At 33.0% G+C, this 6510-nt stretch overlaps 1 pseudogene; it reads left to right on the top strand.

The window, feature by feature from the left end:
- The first annotated feature begins 5185 nt into the window (after window positions 1-5185).
- Window positions 5186-5719, top strand: LOC112503848 (annotated as a pseudogene).
- The last annotated feature ends 791 nt before the right edge of the window (window positions 5720-6510 follow it).

Below are 6510 nucleotides of genomic sequence, written 5' to 3'. Positions count from 1 at the left end.
CGTCCCGGATAAAATGTCGAGGGCATTTCCACTATTTTGTAATTATGTACGGTATACGGACTTGTTTTCACAATTAAGTAATCCAGTATTAGGTATAAATATCCTTTTCCTTCTTCAATTGTAATCTATAATTCACCCTTTCATGAAAATAACATTATTACTAATACTTAACAATCCAACTCCATCAATCATATTACAAGGACACGCATCTAGAACTCTCTTACGGACTCAACAAACTCGTTAGCCTCCTCTCAGAGGGTTGTGTTGGAGTCTCATATCCGTTAGCCACGATGCATCTACATGCATACATTTTGGAACATCTTCCTCTATATAAGGGTTCTTTTATATAAAGCATCAAGGGTTTCTCACAATGATGACAGAGGAACCATGTATTAATGTGAGGATTGCATCTGGAATTGGTGTATTTTTATTTAATTGGGTACTTATGTTGGAGTTTCTAGTTTATAAACATCTCTTAAATTTAATTTAACAATGATTAATTTGTTGGTAAAGTTTTTATCCTGAAAATATTAAGGATAAAATGCATCATAAGGTAACGAAGTTTGTCTTAATTCCTATTTAGTGCTAGGGAGATTTTTTTTTTTCTCTATTAATGTAAGATACTTTCCGGTCTTCCTATTTTGAAACTAATTTGACTGGTAACCCATTAAACAAGTTAACATTTGACGACATGTAAAATCATAACTAGGATGCCACATCCATTAAATTACTTAACTAGGATGATACCCACCACAGCCATGGCAGCCCTAAAACCTGCTTGCTTGCATGCTTGCTTTTCATTTTTCTTGTTCACTCTCCACCATAAATGAAAAACCCTGCTTTCTTCAATCACTGATTTTCCCCATTTCCCTTCCTCTAGACAACTAGACAAACACCATTGCTGGTGCTTGAGATAGCTTCCACAGAATTAGTGGTAAAATAGATTTTAAAACTCAGAATTGTATCCTCCCTTCCTGGTTGAATGAAAGAACCAGAATTTGTCAAATACATGTGGAGCTGATCAAGCATTGAAATAATAACCTCCATTGACATATGGTTAGGTTATCAGATTCAAACAAGAACCCCAAATTGCGTAATCCTTTTTAAATTATGAAGGAAGGAATGAAACTCAAATTTAGAGACGAATTTGAACTTCGTTTCTGGAATTGATTTACTTCCTCATCTTATAATCTCAACAAAAAAAATTTCCATCTTCTTCGTCAACATAATCTTCGTATATTTTGGTTTTGGTTATATGTCATGCCAACTCATCAATTACCGATGCCAAATAGGATATAACCTGATCATTAGGTAATTTGGTATTGAAATAGGAAAATCTGAAACTTTTGTTACATTAATTAAGGAAAAAAAAAAGTCTTAGGTGCACTAAATAGGAACTAAAAGAAAGCTCATTACATTTTAATGCATATTGTCCAAATATTAACCAGGGCAATTTAATTGCGTTGCTAAATGTTAATCCATGACCAAATGGTTAGAAAAATTAATTCTAATCCTCACGCTAAATATTAAAACGCCAACATATTTTAGAAAGTTAGTAAGTTACCAACACGTTATAACATTTTGACTTACATAACTAGCAATAACCTTTTTCTGTTGGAAATTTACCAATCCGTTTAAAATTATCTTTTGCAAAATATTCAGCATTGACAACCATTCTTTAAAGAAGTCGTTTAAAAAAGTGAGTTGTTAATTAAGTGTCAATGGATTTGGTCGTATTTAGCAATGAATTCCGATCGTTGTATTGGCAACATTTGTAGGAGTGATCGAAAATGACTTGTAACGTTGAGCACTAGCTCAGTTATTAGTTCTACACGTGCAAGACACGGGTTTAGTGAATAGCAGTTTAATAGCAATAACGGCAAATGCAAAATAGGATGGACAAAACAATCAATGATTAAGACGAAAAGCTTAAATAAGCATGAGAAGCAAGCCACCGATCAATCAATGCCAAAGCTTCTTCAGGCTTGTACAATGCCAGTTTATGACCCGCACCCTACAAAACACAAGTCATTCCATAAATGTGTTACTCATATGTCATAATAGTAATTTGTTTTCTTCAAACAAATCCAATAGCTTTTTGTTTCTTGAAAATTGTCAGCTAGCTATTGACGAATATCTCATCAAATTTTTGTACCAAGTCGAGTAGTCGTTATCATGATTAAAGTCATAGATTCACAAGTATCATCCTTCTTATGTTAAAACATAAATATTATTTTCCTTAACAAGAAGAACAAGAAGATATAACCAATTACTCAAACAACAAGTGTCATGTTTCTTACCTTAACAGTTGCAAATTGCATCGAGGATCCTCTTTGTGCATATGTCATTTGACATCTACAAAAACAAAGAGCAACCATTTTGCATGATATATAGTTTTCAAGAATGTATAACATTTCATGAATCAAAATAGATTCACTTTAAAGAAACTACCAAATAAAAATATACTAAACACATAAAGTACTTGACTTTTGAGCTCACCCTGCAACTTGCGTACGAACACACCATGATTCCCATGCTCTTTTAATTAGAAGATTAAGATTTTTAATCCATTTCTCAGTGCCCAAGTATGGAAACGCCATGTCATGATCAGCGTTGTCAATTCAAATATTTATATATTGTTGTCTGAATAAAGTACAAATTTTAAAAGAACATTTTGTTGATATGGATAATCACCTACCCTTGTAAAGATATGGAACTTGATTTTATTTTGGGATACAAAATAGTATTTAGCAACAACTTTGAGGATCAAAACTAGTGTAAAATTTAAAATATGAAGAAATAGAGATGAAACTTCAACTTTTTCTAAAATAATGAAATGATGATTTTATATGAAATTGAAAGGTATGGTATTACATGGTCAAACCTTGACAGTTTTTGGTAAGAAGTTGTTTATGGCATTCAATAGTGCTCCAGACATCATAGGAATAATATACGGTGTCGTTTTTCCTTAAATCATAAGCAATACTCGTGTTTCCATACTCCCACTTTTCTATAGTTCCTCGCACATGAAAAGGAAGACATTCAAGAGTGTTGAAACTTGAAACAAAGGGTCAAACATGGGACCGCTTTTCTTCTGATGGTCACACGCATTGTTATTGATGAGTAAACAATGTTTTAATTAAGTTGTGAATTCATTGTGAATGACGTACCTCAAAAATGTTGAGAGCTCTCTGAACATCCTTATAGTTTACCCAAGTTTGTATAAATGTGTCGGTGAAATCCTAAACAAAACTATAAAAAATAGTAAAACTTATATTAATTTCCGTGTTCTTAAGTATGATTTATAAACGAAATACGCTAGGTTAAATTAAAAATGTGTGTCAATCTTCACATTTGAGAAAGAAAAATTATTTTACAAGTTGACACCATGTCTTTTACATTACACACGGGCTCCAATATAAATCCAAACTTAATTCTGCTTGTGCACTGCAATTGGGAATTTGGATTAATCTTATGTCACATTATAATCGTAAAGGTTTTTCTGGAAGAATGATATATGTGTACCTCATCCACCCGTTTAAGATTATCCGCACATATGTTGTTCTTAGGAACATTGTATACATAGTCACCATCACAAGATGCTTTTGTAGACCGAAACATAATATAAATTTGACCAAATGAGAGAAAATGGTAAATAGAATATTATATAAGTGAAGCCTATTTATGGAGGGATCAATGTATGATGGAAGGTGCATCTTGTATATCTCTAGTTACAATAGAAGTTCTTACCTTTGTATACCTCCAAAGCCACATTTGGTACGATAATTCCCATGTATGAAATCCCAGATACGTACAATGGATTACTCACAAACCTAAGGTTCTCCACAAGCCACTGTATTCAAATATTCATCATCACATATTTAAACACACAACCAAAGTTTCATTAATATTTTTTAGTAAATAATTAGCTACTACCTTTAAGTAGAACCAACATAAGAAGCGCATATGCGGTTCAATACATTACAAAATAAAGGGGCTTTACTGACGAAATTTTCTACTGGAAATATTCGACAGATTTTTGGCGGATCACCGATTCACTCACGGATTTTCCCATCATTGATGGTCAATCCGTCGTTTCGGCTGTGAGATCTGCCGGTAAGGGCATTTTCCGGTGTATTACCAATAGATTTTCCCTTCGATGAAACCCCTTTGTTTTGTATTGATTGTACCAAAGAAATCGATGAAGCAACATAATAGAACTTCTATTCCATAATGATCTGAAAAGAGTCACATTTTAAAATTAATTATCTTACCTTTCTAATAAATTCATAACCTTGTACAACTAAAATGGAATCACTATTCCTCGATGCTTCCCATTTCTTTTATCATAAGAAAATCCAACACCAACCGGTAGATCTACAAATATCACATTAGCAACCTACATAATTTTGAAACTACTTATTTGCATCAAACATGACATAACAACGTATATACATCTATAACGTAACAAAAGAATATGTTAAATCGGAATTTTAGTTTTGAAAAGCAAAAATTTGAATAGAGTGAGAATGTGAACCTTTGACCATGAATATGGATTCAACTTCAACGTAATGTTATGCCTCTTTTAACTTTCGAAATTGAAACCAAAATGGACCTACAAAAAGATAATTTTATTAATGCTAGTTGGTCTATCCATATTTAATATTTATAAATTGAGCAAAAAAATTTAAAATATATCATTAAAAGATATGAAGTAAAAGTTATTCATATGTGAATGATTAAAAAAATTATTTGTGAACCCATATGAATAATATACAACGTTCATTCATTTATGCATTTTCAAATACATATATTTTTTGCAATTTTTCAATGATTAACATGTAACACATAACTTTCTATTGTTAACTTTTCATGATATTTAATATTGTTATTAAAAAATATTGAATTATCAAATCCACACTTTGAAAGTTTATCTAGTCTTATGGGCTAGAATTAATGGACTCACCCCTACCATTTCAAGCTTCTGGTTCATGGTGTACCTATCCAGATATAGCCCCCTTTTGTCTATGTGGCTCTCATGCGTCTAATACCATCAACCACAATCACACCAAGATTGCCTTTTCTCCATTTCTTCCCTTCCACCACTATATATACCTACACACTTTTGCCTCCAAAACCACTACTACAAATAAACACCAACTTCATTGTGAGGTGAATTACCAAAATGGCCTCCATCTCGGCCTCTTCCGCCGCGGTTGCCACCCCTGGTCAACTCATCTTGGTGGCTCCATTCACCGGCCTCAAGTCCAATGCCGCTTTTCCGGTCACCAAGAAGTCCAACAACGACTTCTCTTCCCTCCCTAGCAACGGCGGAAGAGTGCAGTGCATGAAGGTGTGACCGCCACTCAGATTGAAAAAGTACGAGACACTTTCATACCTGCTGCCACTGCCGGAATCATCGTTGGCCAAGGAGATCGACTACCTTCTTCGCAACAAGTGGGTTCCATATTTGGAATTCAAGGTGGAACATGGGTTTGTGTACTGTGAAAACCACCGCTTACCAGGATAATATGACGGAAGATACTGGACCATGTGGAAGTTGCCAATGTTTGGGTGCACCGATTCGGCTCAGGTGTTGAAGGAGCTTAACGAATGCAAGAAGGAGTACCCAAATGCCTTTATCCGTATCATCAGTTTCGATAATGTCCGCCAAGTCCAATGTATCAGTTTCATCGCACACAGACCCAAAGGTTTTTAATTAAACAAAAAGAGATTTTATACCAACTACTTTTGTAATATGATCGTCTCAAAATTAAGAGCAAACCTATTGTAATTGAAAGTTGTTTGATGTTAAAATGATTCCTTTTTATGTTTCAATATTAATTTGTTGAATCGGACTTCAATTTAAAGGTTATAGCGATAAAGTTTGATCATTACATCTTTATAAGAAAACAAGAATACACAAATAATGTAATACTCCTTTCGCCTCAAAATAAATGTTTATAATATGATTTTACTTTGTTCCAAAATAAGTGTTTTTTTTCAAAAGTAAACGTCTATTTTTATATGATACTCTTAATTATGAGATGGAGATTTTTTTATAATTGAAGGTAACATTATCATTTTGTTAATAAATAAATATAATAATTCAAAAAATATGTGTACCGACCCTGAGGGTTTTCTGCATGGTAGGGCTTCGGATGTAAGAGTAAGAATTGTATTGTAAATAGGTTTAAAAATCAAGAAAATGTTGAATAGAGTCTTCAACGTGGAAATTTTGTACAGCATAGGAAAGAAAGGACAACATTAAAAATCCTATCCTATTTATTCGATTAAAATAGGTAATGATGGGTTTATAGAGTTCGGGATTGGTTTTCGGTTTGGTTTGGGCTTGCATATTATATATACAATAATTTGGGCTTGCATATTATAGAGTGGAAGCTAATATTATCCTAAGAATAGTGATTCCAAATCACATCCTAATTATATTTGTTTATTGTTTTCTGCATCAAAATTTCTATCAATCTTAGGACAATATTACATATAGCA

The sequence above is a fragment of the Cynara cardunculus genome, unplaced genomic scaffold (assembly GCF_001531365.2).
Source record: "Cynara cardunculus var. scolymus isolate 2C unplaced genomic scaffold, CcrdV1 Un_Scaffold_3984, whole genome shotgun sequence".
Taxonomy (NCBI): Eukaryota; Viridiplantae; Streptophyta; class Magnoliopsida; order Asterales; family Asteraceae; genus Cynara; species Cynara cardunculus.
Note: the sequence above shows the minus strand (reverse complement) of the source record. Positions and strands in the feature narration are given on the sequence as shown.